This window comes from Meriones unguiculatus, chromosome 1 (assembly GCF_030254825.1).
Source record: "Meriones unguiculatus strain TT.TT164.6M chromosome 1, Bangor_MerUng_6.1, whole genome shotgun sequence".
Taxonomy (NCBI): Eukaryota; Metazoa; Chordata; class Mammalia; order Rodentia; family Muridae; genus Meriones; species Meriones unguiculatus.
In genome coordinates this window covers 131,459,105-131,478,658 of record NC_083349.1, presented here as the reverse complement: position 1 = coordinate 131,478,658, position 19,554 = coordinate 131,459,105, and the positions used below count along the sequence as shown (strand labels likewise).

Below are 19,554 nucleotides of genomic sequence, written 5' to 3'. Positions count from 1 at the left end.
AAAGGACTGCTAAATTAAGTCAACCCATATGTTGTAAGGATATGATAACTTCAGGATGGTGCCAGGAACTGTGCTGCAATGGGGGAGAGGTTTTGCCTTTATTTCACAGGAAACAAAAAGCTGGGGGTTCCTTGAAAGTTAATTAAGATTAGATTTGACCAAGTAGGACCTTCTGAAAACCTTGGCTGCAGACATAAAGGAAGAGACCCAGAAAAAGAACAAAACAGGTAGCGTGAATGTTGATCCCTCTACATGGGAACAGCTCTGAGACTAGCTGAGACATGGATGTCAGTGCATATCCAGTGGATCTTTTTGTCTATCTGGTCCTCATGACTTCTCATTACATGACACCCTTTCTTATGGCATGGATTGAGATTTGTATTTCAGTTTGGTTATATAGTCCAAATGGACTTACAAAATTTCATGTCTTTTACCTGTTCGAATACAGAGCAGAAAAATCATCTTTAGCTGATTTGTGCACACTGCAATTCCATACTTCCGTTAATGAAGAAATGTATGTTACCTTTAAAAGTCTGTGTGTTTTCAGAGCAAAACAACCAGACACCAATAAAAGATAAAGAAAGTATTCCATCTTCACAGAATGTCTCAGTTGCCATATCTTAAAAGTTGCATCCAGGATAACTTCAAATGGTCTTAGCCACACAGTCTGCTTCAGTAAGGATTTTGGTTAAGCCCTGCACCTTCTTATCAACAGAGACCGTACAGACACATCAACACATCTTCTCAGGACTTGGCCACTTTCCCAGTTTTCTTAGGGCCCCAAAGATGCCTTCACCCTCAGACAGCAGACAGTAATTTTAAGAGAATGATACCCCGATTCCTGAGAGGCGAGGTGGATGGTTATCAGCCTTTTGGTGGGTTATGGATGTTTGCTGTCATATAGGGGAGTTGGTTGCAAGTTGTTATTGGTCATGGTCAGAGAGGAAACAATGTAGAAGAGGTCAGATTCAGCGATCTCTTTCTCTTTCTCCCCTCTATTCTTCTTTCTCTCCTATCTAGTGTTAAGGGGTGAAAAGGTCATAAAAACATTGAAAAGACTAAAGGAGAGATATAGGGATATAAGCACAAAAACGGTAGATATGGAGATAAAGGCACAAAAGAAGAATACATTATTGTAGCTCCTTGAAAGAGAAAAAAGACCTTTTCACTAAGATGGTGCAGAAACCAAAGAAGAAAGCTCCTGCTCCTACCAAAGCCAAAACAAATGCCCTGAAAGCTAAGAAGGCAGTGCTGAAAGTTGTCCATGGCCACAAAAAGAAGATCTGCAGGTCACCACCTTCCAGTGGCCCGAGACCCTGTGGCTCCAGAGGCGCTCCGAATACCCAGGCAAAACAAGCTGGACAGCTATACCATCATCAGATTCCTCCCTGACCACTGAGTCAAGCTTGAAGAAGATAAAGGGCAACAATGCACTTGGGTTCATTGTGGATGTCAAGGCTAATAAGCACCAGATCAAACAGGCTGTGAAGAAACTCTGTGACATTGATGTGGCCAAAGTCAATACCCTGGGAAGGCCCGATGGAGAGAAGGGGGGAGGTATATTCCGTTAGCTCCTGATTATGATGCTCTGGATGTTGCCAGCAAGACAGGGATCATCTAAACTGAGTCCAGCTGGCTAATTCTAAACATACACTTTTCCAGCTTAAAAAGTAAAGGTATATTATTATATCCACTTTTGGACTAAGAAAGCAACAAGAAATCTCAAATATTTTACATTGGTTTAGATTTTTTTATATTGATAGAGATTTAAGGTTATATTTGCTAGAACATATTTTATAAATGTTTCAACTCTTGTTTAAGGTATTGTACTTACACAATTCTTTTAAAATTTTAATGTAAAGTTCCAGTCTGGCAGCCACCAGTCTCTGTCATTTCTATAGTTTTGGATTCTCTTGCTCTTCACTATCTGTTTGCTCAGGTTATGTTTATTTTTTTCAGATCTCTGATGGGGTTGAAGACTAGATGGCTAAAGTCTCACATATAAGCTGAAGTTGTTTAGGATTTAAGAAAATGTTTTTGGATCTAAGATATTTTTAGGTTGGTAATTCAAGTTATAAAAGTTAGAAGAGATAAACACTTAAATAGTGATAGATAATGATCTGGATACCAAACTTTAGAGTCACCAAGATAGAATAGATAATGGAATACTTTCTTTAGGGTTGCCAAGTACAAATAGACTGGGCACTGTGAATGTAATTCTTATCTAATAGTTCTCATACTTGTTCTTATTGTATGTAGTTTATTGATGTTAGAGAAAAAGCCACTTATTGGACTAAAAGGGGGAGATGTTTAAGTTATCTTTTGGTGCACTGTAGAAAGGTTGTTTTTGTATATTCAGTTGTTGATTGAGAAACCAGTAGAGAGCTGAGTACTGTGTGGAATTTGGTAGTGTTATTATTATGAATCATCACCTGCCTTGTAAAACCAAACACAATTCTCGAAAACTTTCAGAATCTCTTGTGGCTTTGAATTTCCTCAGGGAGACAGATCACCATTGTCTGGAACTCTTTTAAGGCTACACTTTCTTTCAGATTAGAGTTCCAGCTTTACAATTTTGTTTGATCTTTATTACATCTTGGAAGTGATGAGATTACTCAGCAGTTAAGAACACTCACAGCTCTTGCAGAGGGCCATGGTTTGGTTCCCAGCATCCACGTGGCAACTTACAACTGTAAGCCTCCCAAGGCATGAGTAGCCAGGACCACCCACCAGACTACTCTAAGGTTAGAAGGTTAGTAGAGGTCGTTTCCAACCCCTTGAGACAAAAGCAGCCAAACCCATTGTACAGAAATAGATAGATAGACAGACAGATAGATAAAAGCCTAAACCTGGGCCCCAGACTCCCACTAATCCCTGAGCTTGTCCAGAAATCAGGCCACAAAACCCCACCAATCACAGGACATCCAGGAAAGTCCCCCTCCACCACAAGAAATTCTATTTAAAGTCTGTTTTCTGCTCATTTCTTTGCTGCTTTTTGCCAGAGCAGAGGCAGCCACCTTCTGTGTCTTTCCCAATAAATCTCTCGTGTGATGTTTGTTGTGCAGTGTGACTTTCTGGTTCTCCTTGGATCCTGACGCCAGGGTACCTTTCCCTTCGGAGATGTGACACTCACAACAACCATCTGTAACCGGAGTTCTAGGAGATCAAACGCCCTTTTCTGACCTCTAGGGGCACGGCATGAATGTGCTGCATGATATACATGAAAGCAAAACACCCATGTGCAAAAATTACTTTATTATTTTATACATTTACGAATTTATAAATTTAATTTATTTGTAAACCTTATCATCTTTATTATATCCTATGGACGCTGTATCTAAGACAGATGAGGGGAGGTGCACCTCTCCCTGAGGACTGAGCAGTTATAAAGCCTTGTTATAGCACTGCTAAAATCTGCAAAAGTTGCTGCTAGTGTTAATGACAAGCTATTTAGGTTTATATTGTAAGGACTTCTGTTGTTCATTTCTGTTAATGAGAGGTAGGGTAGGCAATTTGGCTTCCAAACTAGTAGCTATGGGACTCTTTTGTCACCCAAGAGGCAATGCTGCCCGATGCTAATGTTCCTCATCTCCCAGGGATTCTGTCTGCATTCAGGATTCCACCCACTGGCTGGCACATACCACTGGTGACTGACAGTGTGCTCGAGTGATTCTGGGCTACCTGGTGCCAAGGTCTTGAATAGTCAGCAGGCTTCCCCGGCTACCAAGTGGTAACAGCTTCCTCCAGAGAGGAAGGAGAAGCTGTAGGCCCTGGGAGAGTTCCAGAGAGCTTTCGAGGCTTTAGAAGTCAGAGCTGAGATCTACCACAGTGCTCTCTGGTGAAGGCTAAGGCCTGTGTAGAGTGTGTGACATTAAGAGAGCTCCAGTTGCCTCTGCCTTCCTTGTGGTGCTCATGGCTGCCAAACAGACATGGAAAGGGGAAGGCTGTTGAACAGCATTGAAGGATCATGTTCTTGGCTCCTCGTGGTTTCTTCCTCAGTTGCCTGATGGGTGAAATGCCTACATACTGTCACCTTGGAGATCAGGGATCCATTCAATATTTGAATGTGGGGGGACATAATTCAACCTATAGCAGTCTTTTCATCTTCAACTTCTTTTCATCTTTTCTGCTCACTTCTATTGCTATTCTTTTTATGTAGTTTCACTCTTCCAATGAGTTCTCCTTCAAAACTTTTATTAGATTATTTTGGAATTTTGGCCATTATATGCTTTAATTTTTTAAAGTTCTCATATTTTCTGGTTTTTTCTCATATAACTTGATGTATTACTATAATATTTTTAATGTTTCTGAAGGCGGGATAGAATTCTTTTATTTGTTTCACAAATTATTATTCTTGCCGTGAGCTCTCTTGCACTTGAGTGTTTTGTATTTAAATTCTTAAATTGGAAGAGTTTTTGAACATTTAAGTAACCTTTGGTTTTCTCTTGTTATGTAAGAACAAGGACTTTTTGACTGAATAGAAAATGACTTTTTCATTATATGCTCCTCGATATTAATATGTCTCACCTCACTAGGGCCTACCTGTAATATAAGTATTAGCTAGGATAGTTAGGTTAGCTGCAACAAGGAAGAAAAGCAAGAGTCCATTGTGTCTTATCCAATTAACTATTTAATCAGTCCCAGCGCATTTTGAATGATCATTGGTGGTGAGCTCTGCTCTGGGCACACAGTTACTTTAAATGGAGTTACCTTTTCATCCAGATACTTTGTCATGGCAGAAGAAAAGGAAATGCATGTGTGCATTTTCCCACAAGTAACATACATGAACTCAAATTATATATCATGGCCTAAAACAAATCAAAGGGAGAAAATACCATGTTCATCAATGTTTAGTACAGATGAGCCAGAAACATACCTTGGAAAATCTCAGTCTGGCTTCAGAAACTCAGCATTGCCTGGTGCAGAAAGGGGAAGTCTTTACCTTTCCACTTCCTTCCCTCTTCCTTCCCTCTTCCTTTTCTTCCTTCCCCTTTCTCCCCCATTAACAGAGCACATTGATGAAACCAATTAAAGTTTAGGAAGGCCAAAATAAAAAAAAGGGGTTCTTCCAAAACAATTAAAAAGGAAAAATAGCCCCTAGTCTTACATTTTCCACTACTTTGAAACTCCTTAGTACTCAAGGTCATCACAGCACAATCTAAGAGAAAAAAGCTAGACGGAACTGAATGTTTCAGGCTTCCCAGGTAGATGGCAGATTAAAGTGTCCTCTGGATGGTGGTGGTACACACCTGTGATCCCAAACTCAGGGAGCCAGAAGCAGGAGAATTGGTGTGAGTTCAAGTCCAGCCTAGTCTACAAAATAAGTCCAGGACAGTCAAGACTACACAGAGAAACCCTGTACTGAAAAACAAAACAAAAAATGTCCTCTGTGTGACTGTAATGAGAAGAGTCGAAATAATGGGGGGAGTCTGCATTCTCAGGGGTAAGGAGGAAAGAGATTGAGAAAGGTAACAAGGCACCTAAGAAGCAGAAAAACAGAGTGGTGACTGAAGGGAATAATCTGAAACCCCAACCAACAGTTTCAACCATGTGGTAAGGCAGGCTGTCCTGGTGACAAAGGACTTGTGGTTTCAGCTGAAGGAGAAATCCACAGTTCTTGGGAGCCTGGAAACTTGTGCCAGAGTTTGGTCTTTCATTCATCTGTGGCACTCCCTCACTAGAAAGGAAATCCTTCAGATTACTCATTCTCCCTTCCTTCATGTCTTAGGGTGCTATGACCAAGCACCATCTCATGAAGAAACCTTGGGGACTTTCAAACAGGATTGATCACAAATCAAGGAACCTGAGACAGTTTTCCAGAGTCTGGATGGGAGACAGATACAGGTACTAGCCTCCATCTTGTAATTGACCTAGCTTTCACTCCCAGAACCTGAAACTTGTACTTTGTACTTGCAGGAAACTATAATGTTTCAGAAGACACAGTCTGCCCACCGTAACACCAGTCAATCAGGAAACAGGTCAAAATGACTGTTGTCCTTCTCATTGCTAAAACAATTATGTTTCCTGTGGTTGTTAAAACAATTATGGTTTTCCTTATGGTTGCCAAAATAGGTACTCCAACTTTCCTTTAGCCAATCACTATGTACCAAGCTGCTCTTGCTAAATCTTACCCAATCATGTAACCGTCAAGTCTGGAAGCCCCTTCCCCTTGCTAAAACCCTATAAAAATCAGCTTCTTTCTAGGCTAGGGGCTCCTGGCAACTGACTGCTGTGCTAGTTCATGCTGGGAGTTCAAGCTTCAGCCCAAAATAAAGGCTCTTTGCTTTTGCAGATGATTTCTGACTCCTGTTGTGGTCGGTGATCTTTTGGGGTCTTGGGAACTTGGTACAACATCTTGGGGGCTCATCTGGGTTCCTAAAAACCCTCACGAGGACCTCCGAATCATAGAGCCCATTTCCTGGCTGAGAAGTGTCTGTCTGAATGTTTTTCTTGTTTCTGGCATGAAGAGCCCTTTCTCTGGTGTGATTGGTGTTGACTTAAGACATTCCAGACCCTAATCTGTATCTGTATTTGAGGGGAGGAATTCCCCTGCAGTCCATGGGAAGATGGTGTGAGCCCCACCTGCTATCTGATAAGAGGCTGGCATCTTACTTTCAGTTCTGCATCTGAGCATCCAGAGGACAAGTACTGGCCTTTTGTGCCTGGTTGTTTATTTGTCATGAGACAGAGACTGATGAAATGGGACAGATTATGACTACACCTCTTTCTTGTAAGACAGACCATTTTAAAGAAGTCAGGGAATGGGTTCATAACTTGAGCATAGAAGTAAAAAAAGGAAAACTTGTAACCTTTTGCAGCTCTGAATGGCCCACATTTAATGTGGGATGGCTAGCTGAGGGAACGTTTGATCTCAACACTGCTGTAAAGTTAAACAGACTGATTTTCACCCTCAAACAGGACAGCCAGACCAGGTCACATACATCGTGGTGTGGGAAAATTTGATAGAACACCTCTGATCCTGGGTTGAGCCATTTTTATATCCTCAGAAACAGCCTCAGGAAATGGTTTTTGCACTTCAGGAGGAGGACGTCCTGTTTAGAAGGGACAAAACCTTTGACACCACTGTACCCAATTCTCCAGAGGGGGAAAGAGGAAGATCTTTTCTTTACCCCTTGCTATCACCCTTTCCCAGTCCCTAACCTACCGCCTCAGGCTCCAGAGGCCCTGGCAGATGACAATCAACAACCCTGGCCTAGAACGGGTCAGACCTAATCTGAGAATGAGGCATTAAGGAGTGGAACTGTCTCCAGACCTAAGGAGCCCTCAGATGGACTCTCCTTGTGCAGTGGGAGAGGCCACCACCAGGCTCCATCGACGGGGCCTGTGGATTCCACTGTCCTGCCGCTCTGTGCTGTGGGCCCCCTTAATGATCGAGGGGACCATCCCTACCATTATTGGCCCTTTTCTACTAGTGATTTTTATAACTGGAAATTTTAGAAGGCAGAGTTTTCTGATAATCCTAGGGGTTTAATTGATCTTTTAGATTCTGTCCTATTCACTCATCACTCCACTTGGGATGATTGTCAGCAGCTTCTCTAGATACTTTTCACCATAGAAGAAAGGGAGTGTATCCAAACTGAGGCTCAGTAATTGGTTCCAGTGACAATGGCCAGCCCACCACTAACATGGGTACTATCGATACCACCTTTCCTCTCTCGTATCTTGACTGGGACTACAACAGAGCAGAAGGTAAGGAGAGGCTCCAGGTCTACCGCCAGACTCTATTGGAGGGTCTCAAGGTGGCTTCACATAAGCTGACCAATTTGGCTAAGATAGGGATTGTTAAGCAAGGTATGGATGAAAGTCCAGCTGCTTTCCTAGAAAGAATCATGGCTGCCTTTTGACAATATACTCCTCTGGATCTGGAGGTCCCGTGAAATAAGGCAGTGATAGCAATGTCTATACCCACTGCTGGGAAGGGACTTGTTAACTAAATTAGGGGCTCTAATACACTTTTCACTGAAGGGCACCCAAATCTTAGATAAAACAGGAAAACCTATCCAGGTTTTAACTACTTCTCTGGAATGGCAGAGCTTGGCTGCTGCTTTGTCTTCTGGTCTGGCAGAGCTCGACAGGTGTGTTGCTACTCTGGTCTCTGGTCTGGCGGTACAACAGCTGCCTTTCCAAGCTCTGGCGTAGTTGGGTGGAATGGAACAGGATGGAGGGCCCTTCGAGAGACGTGCTACTGTTCCTAGGTTTTTGTTGTTGTTGTTTCTTCTTCTTTCTCTCTTTGTACCAGTATGTACTTTTTGTGTTGTTGTTGTTTTAATGTTTTTGTTTGCTTATGATGGTATCAGTAGACCTAGACTGGTGACCAAACAGTTGTGCACCGTGGTGGCTTTGGCTGCCCCATGCTCCCTTCATGCACTACAAGCTAAGTCACCTCTGGTTCTAAAACTTATTTGATTGCAATGTTAGAACTTGGTTAAGGGAAACTGTAATGTTCCACAGCGCTATACCATGGGAGGCAGCAACACCATCAGGAACACCTAATCGCTACGTTTAAATTGCTGGCCACAGCCTGTAACCACATGTGGCTAGCCACCATGTTGGTTTAAGGATAAAGAAGGTGGAGCAGTGGTTTTACTGCCATCTTTGTTGGGGGCCTCCAGCTGTGTTCAGTTCTATGTTTAGTGCTAAGCATAACTTCTGTCCTTTTGCTGTTCATTCTTAATAATATGATATGGTTGGATCAGCAAGATTTGCCAGATCCTCTATGAACTGTATCTGATTGAAAGTTTTGCTTTAATTTTAGTTCAGAAATATATTTAAAGTTTTGCTAATGACTGCAGTTGGCTACAAGATTGAGCTTTATCTAGTCTCTTGTTTATGTTTTCAAGGTTAAGGCTAGGATGGATAACTACAAAGTTTGCTTATGTAGATCTACTTGAAATAGATATGCTCCTAAAACACTTATCTAAGGAATATGTAGAAATTAGAGATTATAACATTCTGTTTTACAGGATGCAGTTTAGAGCAGATAACTAAACACAGACAAAGATTAACTCACATATGCTGGCTCTCAGGCTTGTCACAGATATAATGAATATGGCATCTAATGTATGTAAGTTTTATTATGACAGAGAGTCCCAAAATTCTGGCAGTAGCTCCCCAAGGTCTCCAAAAATATTGGGTACAATGACAGATGACTTCGATTCTGGATTGTGGTATGCTAACCACTGGGTAAGACTGCCCCAACTAGCCTCCACTATGGCCAGCCTAAACTGTGGACAAAGCTGTGGACACTTGGAACATCATTGTTTCACATTGCTGAAGACAAGGTGAGATCAGTCGCTCATGTTCTTTTCTCCACAGAAACAGTCTTTCTTCTTCTGAGCCTGATGGCCAGACTGCCTCTGCTCATGATGCCATGAGACCACAGGAGTCAGGGACAACTGCCTAAGTGGTAGACTGACTAGTCATCTCTGTCATCCTGATTGGTACATAGATTGGTGCATTTATTTAGCTTATAATTTATCCTTCTCAGGTCTCTGATCACCTTGATGGCTAAGCTAAACTAATGGTAGCTTTGCAGCTAAAGAGCAGACAATTAGATCCACTGTTAGTTCATTGGTCAATTCATGAGCTAGTTAGAATTACTAGCTACTAGGTCTCTTATTTAGAAAGGCAAACAGGTTTGCCTTGCTCACAGCCTTCATGTTAATTGCCTGTGTCTTACAGTGCATAACTGGAAAGAAAGATGTAAAGTTTATGTAAGGTCTAAGGATAAGGATATGAAAGTTTAAGTTATGAGGATCTAAAAAAATTAAGGCTCTAGGAAGATGTTTTAATGTTGGTAAATGCAAGGAAGATTGGAGGGACTAAGGCGTTTTAAGGTAGGTGAATGCAAGTTGTAATGATATAAAAATTAATTTAAGGCATATTAAAAATGGAAGATATTTCAGATTTCTCCCCCATCTATGCTATTGTTGTACTTATGTTGTTGTAAGATTTCAGAAGTTCAGAGTTACAATATTGATCAATAGAGTTCTGATAAGCTGATGGAGCACTGACTGCTTACTATCCAGTCACAAGCTTGAGATTTTAATTTCTTTTCGGTTGTCTTCTGGAGATAGACTTAAAGGTGCTTCTAATTATGGTAAAAAACATCTCTGTCTAATATGTATATCTCTGATTCAAAGCCATAGCTTTTACTTAATGGCATGACCCTACTCCTGCTGTTACCTGCTTTTTCTAAAGTAAAGTAAAATTTGTATGAGTTTCAGGAAATCAAAGTCATAAGACCTGGATCTGGCACAGCTCAAATGGACCTCAGATGAGTTTTTTACCTTGGTCTTGGGGTTCCTCACTTTCCTCATTTATTAGACAAATTTTAATTTCTGTCTCTAGTCTAAATTTATCTCAGCAGATTTTCAGCTGGCTGACAGACTCTTTTCGGGGATCAGCTATATATTGCAAACTGAATTCTGGACTTGCTGAAAGCTAAAGCAAACCAATCCAGCCAATGTAATGGCTCCATCTCTCTTCAACTAGATCACTGATTAGATGGTGGCCCATTGCCTAGCTTTTGACTAACCTTTCAGCCTTCCTGAGTCCCCAATATCTCCACCCCAATGTCAGCCTGAAGAAGTTACAGAAGAAAGATTCATTGGCCTTTATCCTACCTAACAGGCTGAAATGCTAAGTCAAGGGGACCCCCATGTTACCCTCCAATCAATATTGGGCACAGGTTTATGTATAGGACAAGTAACTCCTAATCTCCAGAACTTATGTAATGTTATTGTTACTCAAGATCCTAAAGAACAAGGCTATCTTCTACCCCCCTGAAAATAGTTGGTGGGCATGTAACAGAGGACTGACCTCCTGAGTGCACACTCAAGTTCTCAATCAAACTGTTGACTTCTGTATTTTAGTTCAATTGATTCCTAAATTAATCTATCACTCTGGAAAAGAAGTATTTCAAAGGTTTGAGACAGCTAACTCTAGGCCTTGCCTAACCAATAGATTAATAACAGACTCCATTTTGGTACTAGCCTCCATCTTGTAATTGACCTAGCTCTCACCCCCAGAACCTGAAAAATGTGTTTGTACTTGCAGGAAACCATAACAATCCAGAAGACATCCTACCCTGACACCAGTCAATCAGGAAACAGGTCAAAATGACTGTTGTCCTTCTGGTTGCTAAAACAATTACATGTTTTCCTTGTGATTGTTAAAACAATTATGGTTTTCCTTGTGGTTGCCAAAATAGGTACTCCAACTTGCCTTTAGCCAATCACTACGTACCAAGCCTGCTCTTGCTAAATCTTGCCCAATCATGTAATCACCATGTCTGGAAGCCCCTTCCCCTTGCTAAAAACCCTATAAAAATAAAATAAAAACAGCTTCTTTCTAGGCTAGTGGCTCCTGGTGTACAACTGCTATGTCAGTTTGTGCTGGGAGTTCGAGCTTAAGACTGAAATAAAGGCTCTTTGCTTTTGCAGATTTCTGACTCCTATTGTGGTCGGTGGTCTTTTGGGGTCTCGCAAACTGGGTACAACAAAGGGCAGTTGTAGAGGGACAGACCTAATGAGACTTTAAGGCAAAAGGCACTTTGGCAGTGGGGCAATGGTTGGTGGGCCCCCTCATTTGTGGATTACAGCTGACATCTCTGGTCCATGGGCAGTGGAGCATTTACTTCATGTATCCTCCCTGCCATACCAGGTGGCTTACTGATGACCTTGATCTAAAAGTGCTGGGACTATTAGTTCCCAAGGGCAATTCCCCCCACTGCAGAACTCAGCATTCTGTTTCCCAGACTTTCCCACAATAATGAGGTACCCTTCTCAGCCTGGCCACTTGCCACTTCTAGGGGCACAAATTTTCATTCCCCCACCCCTTTCTTGGATTTTCTTTTACTTTTTTTTTCTGCTTTTTCAGTCTTCTGTTATTGTCACCTTTAATTTTTAACTGCATAGTTGATTGTATATTGTTTTCTCCTTTCTCCTACTGGTGATGTAGTTGCTGTCTTAGTTGATTTTTACTGTGTTCTAATTTTGGTTTTGGTCTTGTTAGTGCTACTTGAGTTTGTAATCTCCTCTCTTAGCTGTGTTTGGTACTGAGTTCTTAGAGGAATGCAGTTCACTAGTAGAACAAGAGATGTTATCTATCCAAACACAGAAAATTAAGTAGCCTGACAAAGAGAGGTAACAAGAGTTCTCCAAGAGCTCAATATGTAAACTCATTGGAATGGTTAGAATGCCAAAAAATCCAGAAATCTATTTTTTAAATGGTTGGTGGTCTCAAAGGGGATTGGAACAAAGATAATAAAATAAAAAGTTAATCCATGACTTGGTTGAGAAAGTCAACAACTTTGAAAAAAAATTCAACAAAGAAATATAGATTCTGGCAAACTAAACCAAAATAGATAAAAAGAAATGGAACTCTTGGAAAAGAGGTCACAGCAATCCAAGTTAATACTCAATAGAAAGACTTAAAAATAGATTCAACGCTGTGGAAGAAAGAGCAGTAGGGACTGAAGAGGAAGTTAAGGAGTTAGAGTGTTGGAAAGCAGCCAAAGAAGAAGGAAATCATGATATCCAACACCTGAGAATATGGTGACATTTTTGAGAATTCTGGAATTTTGTTTTCCTTAAAAAAACACAGAAATATTATAAGAATGTGCTTTAATTTTAATTACAGGCACAGGGATGAGAGGTTGCTTCAGACTGTCCAGAGTGGCTGACCATGATTTGCCTCACGACCTTGCAGAAGCATGGTTTTGCCAGCTGCAGATACTTTCTTCGAAGGTGTAACAGTTGGAATTCCAGTAACTTTTCAGAGGTTACATAAATGCAAGGGCCCCGAGAGGCCATGTGGATGGTTGTTGGTCATTTGGGGAGGTTGTTTGCAGTTTGCAAGTAGCCACGGTCAAAGAAGAAACACAAGGAAAGAAATGATATTCAGGGATCTTTCCCTTTCTATCCTGTTTCTCTCCTATTTGTGTTAGGGGGTAAAACTGGGGGGATAAAGAATAGGAAATAAAAGACCTTACCCTCTGTCTACTTCAGATGTGTATTTTATTTCCTCTTCTGAGTGAGATTCAAGCATTTGAATCTTCATGCTTAAATTATTTCACAATATGCAGAGAGAGAGAGAGAGAGAGAGAGAGAGAGACTTAAAAGAGAGTCAGTAGGATGGCTCAGTGGGTAATGGTGCTTGCTGCCATGCCTTATGACCTGACTTTGGACCTCAGGACTCATGTGGTGGAAGGAGGAAACTGATTCCTGCAGGCTGGCCTCTGATGACATGCAGACAGTAATGTGCATATCCAAATACATACATACAAATAAAAATAATTTTAATAACAATAAAAAAGAAATCACAAAGTAGCAAAAACAGCCATGGTTGAGTTCCAGAACACAACCAAGAGACCAAACTTGAATATGTGGCATGAGAGAGGGAGGCAAGATATAGACAAAGGGCCCAGAGAACCTATTGCTGAAACCACAGTGGAAGTTCCCCAAATTGAGGGAAAGAAATGGACCTCTATGTATAGGCAGTTTTCAGGACCCCAAGAAGATGTGACCAGAAAAGAACTCTCTATGCTGTATTGTCGTTAAAATGCCCAGAGTGCAGAACAAAGAAAGAATGCTGGAAACCATCACAGAGAGGCACCATGTTACTAAGGTTACTAAGGATAAGTAAAAGGTGACAAAAGGAAAAGAATGTGAGGAAGACGGAAGTAGTTAAAATGTAAAATATAGTTACAAACTAAGGGGAGAACACATAAATAGCTACAGGGGTGACTGAGTGGTTAAGAGCATTTGCTGCTTCTGCAGAGGACTCACGGGGGGGGGTGTGTGCCTCACAACTACCTGAAACTCCAGTTCCAAGGGATCTTGTGCCCTCTTCGGGCCTGAGTAAGAATCTGCATACCCCCACCCCTGACACAGACACTCACACACAATTCGACAGAGAAGTAAATCTTGGGGCTGGAGAGAAGGCTTTGTGGTTAAGAGCATTGCTCTTGCAGAAGATCCATGTTTCATTTCAAGCGCCCACTTTAGGTTGCAACTCCAAGCACAGGAGACCCAACACCCCTGATTTCCTAAGGTGCCTGCCCTGTTGTGCATGAGCGCACATACACAGAAAATGAAAACGGATCTTATAAAAGTTTAGAAGAATCTTTTACAAAATTAGGTAGAGAAGAGGAATAGGGTTGGTGAGATGGCTTAAAGGGTGAAGGTGCTGACTGTCAATCCAGACAATCTGAGGACCCCACATGATGGAAGAATGAAACTGTTGTCTTCTGATCTCCACCTGCAGGCTGTGACATGCGAGTGCAAACGTGTATGAGTGCGCCCGCACTTGCACACACACATGACACAAAATAAGTAAGTAAATGTAGAGAAAACCCTGAAAATATTAAAGTCAGAATAATAGCAGCAGTCTTGGCTGGGACACGAAAACACAGAAAGTCCCAGAGCAACCCTGAGCCATGAGAAGGGGGTGTGCCATCAGTATTCCACCCACTTTAGTTAGGGTTCCACTGATGTGAGGAGACACCATGACCAAGGCAACTCTTATAAAAGAACACATTTAACTGGAGCTGGCTTACAGTTCAGAGGTTTAGTTCACTGTTGTCCTGGCAGGAGACATGGCAGCACGCAAGCAGACATGGTGCTGGAGAAGTTGCTGAGAGTTCTTCGTCTTGATCTGAAAGCAGCAGGAAGAGACTGTGTGCCACACTGGGTGTGGCTTGAGCATAGGAGACCTCAAAGCCTTGCTCCACAGTGACATATTCCTCCAAAAAGGCCACGCCTCCTAATAGTGTCCCTCCTTACGGTCCAAGTATTCAAATACATGAGTCTAAGGTAGCCAAATCTATCAAACCACACACCACCTCATTTCAGATTAGGCTCCAGAGACACAGCAACAGAATCCGCATGGTACTGACAAAAGACAGACATGTGCATTGTGGACTAGCACAGAGCACACAGAGATAATCCCACAGTTACGACAGTCTGTTTCTTCACAAAGGTGCCAAAAAAAAATGTATGTTTGATAAGAGACAGCATCTTTAATAAGTAAAAGGTGTTGGAAGACTGGTATCCACATATAGTATAGAGCCTTTCTAAACCTTGTATGAGAATTGACTCAAAATGGTTCAAAAGACCTTCAAGATCTGCAACTTCGAAATTTGCTAGAGAAAACCATAAGGGAAATACTTCAAGACGTACACACAGGCAGCAGCTTTCTGAATAGGTCACCAACATTTCAGGGAGCAGTAACAGGACTGATAAATGAAATTGTATCAAGTTAGAAACCGTCTGTGCTGCAAAGGGAGCGATTGCCGGAGTGAAGAGATAGTTTGCAGAATGGGAGGAAAACTTTGCCAGGCATCTATCTCACACTAGGTTCCTATCCAGAACACATATGGAAGTATGTTGTTTGCTTGTTTAAAGATTTATTTTATTTTCATTTATGTGGTGTGTGTGCATGCCCATGGAGACCACGTAGCCATCTCCCAGCCCCCAGATTCTAGATTAAAAACAAAAACAAAAACAAAATCAATAGAGCAATAGGAAACAGGATTAAGAGTATAGAGTGCTTTGTATTGCCATGCACAAAGCCCTGGGTTAAATTCACAGCATCTCAAGTAAACAAATATTTATATGAAAAAACAAAACATGAGAATGGAAGGAAACTAGTTTGGAAAAAAGGAAACTAACAGGAGGGAGGAGGAGACAAGTGAGGGGTATGTATGTACGATGTGCTCAAAGTAAACTATATGTATAGAAAATGCTATAACAAATCCCATTAATTTGTACAAGTAACATATAGTAATAACAGCAATAATAAAAATAATGATAATAATAAAGTATAGTAATTAAAATGACTGCAGAGCAGTTGTAGATTGGAGCTGGTTGTGTCCTGCTTCCAAGTAACCAGTTTTATAATTTGTTATTAACTTTATGCAGCAATGTAAGATGGAGGAACTCTTCCAGAAGATGATCTTCTGATAGAAACATATTTCAGGACTCCAAGCCTTTAGTGCAAGACAGTGGAAGTCAAGTTTCCTGGGTAGAAGACAGATTCTTCAGTAGTAAAGAAGGGTTGAGAGGCAGTAGCAAATGCTCTCAAAGCCTACAACACATGGAGACTGAGCCATTTAAGAATGCTGTGCTAGTAAGATCTGGAGTGGACAGGAACTCCACAAGGAGAGCAACAGAACCAGAAATTTGAACACAGGGGTCTTCCCAGAGACTCATGCTCCAACCAAGTACCAGGCATGGAGATAACCTAGAGCCCCTGCACAGATATAGCCCATGGTAGTTTAGTGTCTAAATGGGTTACATAGTAATGGGAAGAGGGACTGCCTCTGACATAATCTGATTGGCCTGCTCTTTGATCACCTTCCCCTGAGTGGGGAGCAGCCTTACCAGGCCACAGAAGATGACAATGCAGCCACTCCTGATGAGATCTGATAGACTAAGATCAGAAGGAAGGAGAGGAGAATCTTCCTTATCAGTGGACTTGGGAAGGGGCATTCGTGAAGAAGGGGGAGGGAGGGTGAAATCGGGACGGGAGAAGGGGGGGGCTTGTGGGGGGATACAAAGTGAATAAAGTGTAATTAACAAAATAAAATAAAATTAAAAAAATTTTAAATAGCGCTAGGTATGCTGTCACAGAAGTGACACCCTGAACCAGAGAGGCAGTGGCAGGAGGACTGTAAACTCAGTGTTGGCCTGGACTACACGACAAATTCAAGGCTAGCTTGAGAAAGAACGTGTCTCAAAAATCCATAAATAAATGAATAAACAAATATAAATTTGAAAAAAAATTTATCTAGATTGATTACATTCTTATGTAAGAATAAACAACCAACATACATAATGCTAAAAAAAAAAAAAAGAATGCTGTGCTCAGTGTGGCTGCGGGCTACGAGATGTCTCTACAGGCCCATGAGCAGACTACCCGGCCAAACTGCTCTTCTGCTCTTGGTTTCAAAGAAAGTATTTGCAAAGTATGTAGTTTCTCAGTTCTATTTGATATTTAATTAATAATTAAAATGAATGACTACATCCAGTCACTGAGCAAATAAATCAACAAAATTTAAAGGTAGATTGGGTGGTAAAGAGTGCCTCAGCCTTGTCATTCTAGGTCTCCCTTTGAGCAATTTTGCACTCATTCCCTGTTACAAGTTCAAAGTGGCTTCCTAGCCTCTAGACTGGCCTTTGGTTTGCACTGTTCTCCATAGCTCTGAACAGCTCAGACCAACTATGTACTGGCACAGTGCAGAAATCCTCAGTTACCTCTGAAATGTAGCACAAAGGGGCATTTCATACTTTCAAGACCCTGTATCATATGGTAGCTCATTTGGTAACCCAGATTCCCACACCAGTAAATCACTGGGTGTGGGCCTGAGGAGGGGCATGGCCTTGGCAGAAGAGGCTTTCTTCATTGAAGTGTATCTGGACAGAATATCTCTGTGTCTACCACACCTTTCTCTCTCTCTCTTTCTTTCTTTCTGGGGGTTGGGTTTTTTGTTTGTTTGTTTGGTCTGTTGTTTTGAGACAGGGTTCCTCTGTGTAGCCCTGGCTGTCTTAGAACTTACTATGTAGACCATGTTGGCCCCGAACTCAGAGATTTGCCTGCCTCTGTCTTCCAAGTTCCGGGATTAAAGGAATGCACCAATGTTGGCCAGCCCATACCACACTACTCTTTAAGGGCATTTATTTCTCCCTGCAGGCTGTCCAACCTCAAATTTATACCAATTTTTGCCCAAGATAATTTTATTCAATATGTACACACCAGTATCACTTTTCTCAAACTTTTCACCCCTTTAGATCTAACTCATAATCTCCCCCACTTTATCTCTGACTTATCACTGACTCAAGTGTGTCTGTCCCTCACTGGGTAAGCTTAAACATTTATGATCATTTGTTTAGTAACTATCCATTGTTTATAATAGCCAGCTCTTTGTCTATGAAAGGACTTAAGCTCCACATCTTTCCCACATATTTTTATCATAAATAGAGGAGAAAGATGTCAAGCTGGGCTTAGCTTTGCTCCCACAGAACTCTTACTTTTGTGTTTCTCACAAACAAGTCTAGCTTACTGGACAAAGTGTGCTCCAGTTAGTCATTTGAGAAATCTACTGGACTTTTTTTTTTTTTTTTTTTTTTTCAGAAGAAGGAAAGCCATTTCTCTAAAACGACAGAGAAATAATATCAGCCAGGACTAGAAACCTCCATTTCAACCTTCGCCTCCTGGCTGCCTGCTGAGGATATGAGCTAAAGATCATGTTCACCACCACAGAGCTTCTTAGTCCCCATGGATCACTACTGAATTTCAAAGTTGATCTTTTCAACACTGGCTTATCAAGCTACACTCCTTGGTACTTGGTATACAACGGTACAAATTAGTCAGTACATTTTCTGGCACTGGTTGCCTTCTATTGTGTAATTCCCCACTACTAGCTCATCATTTAAGCTGTGTTGTTCCAGCACCCATAGCAGGAGGCTGTAAGCCCAGCTGCAAGGGAATCTAACCTCCATGGACACTTGCATTCATGTGTAATAGTAAGACTAAATCTTTAAAAGAAATGATCATTGTTTATCACATTAAATATAAAACATACATAAAGCCCATTATAATAAAGCACTATACACACATATTTTATAATATATATGTCTCACTCAAGGAAATATGATAAAAATTTCAGGTATTTATTATAAAGGGACAGAATTAGATGATATTTTTATTCTTGATAATTTTCTTATCTTCCAAGCAGTGAAATCACATTGCTTATAAAACCAGAAAGCAAAAGGTGTTACTGTAAGTCTTAGAAGGATAGATATACATAAGATGGTGTATTTCTATACAATTTAGAATCCACAAATGAGAGAAAACATAGGTTTGTCTTTCTAAGGATGATTTGGTTCATTTAATGGGATAATCTTCAGTTGCATTCAAGAAAATGAACAATTTTGTTTCCCTTGTGAGTAAATAAAATCCTACTCTGTGTGTGTATGTGATATATACATATATCATACATATACATATATGTAAGTATATATGTGTATATGAATTATATGTTTATATGTGTATGTGTTTTCATGTATATGTGTGTATGCATGTGACATATATATATAATCATATAGGTATATATGTGTGTGTGTGTATGCATTACATGAAAATGTTTTGTTTGGGCTGACAGGAGAGTAGAACAGGTGGAAGCTGAGACAGGAGAGGCAGGCAGTAAGGCAGTGAAGAAGATGAAGTCAGGACTTCATGGGAGGATGGGATGACCACAAGCTGCTGAGACGTACAGGCAGAAGGTGTGACTTCACCCCACTGCTGCAGAGCGTCGGGTCACTAGTACCATGGATGTTTCCAATAGGAAACCTGGAAGAGGAAAGAAAAAAAAAAAAAAAAAAAACAATGGACAGAAAAACATCTTAGCCTTTGGAAGTTCCGTCAGTGAAAGGACATTTTCACCTAGCAAAAACATGAGCTAGCATCTCACTTTTTGTTGCTTCTCCAGTCCTTACTTAAAGCTCTCCCCATCACTACAAGGAGAGAAAA

General features: G+C 41.0%; 1 pseudogene; it reads left to right on the top strand.

The window, feature by feature from the left end:
- Positions 1–1,173: 1,173 nt before the first annotated feature.
- Positions 1,174–1,621, top strand: LOC132650067 (large ribosomal subunit protein uL23-like; annotated as a pseudogene).
- The last annotated feature ends 17,933 nt before the right edge of the window (positions 1,622–19,554 follow it).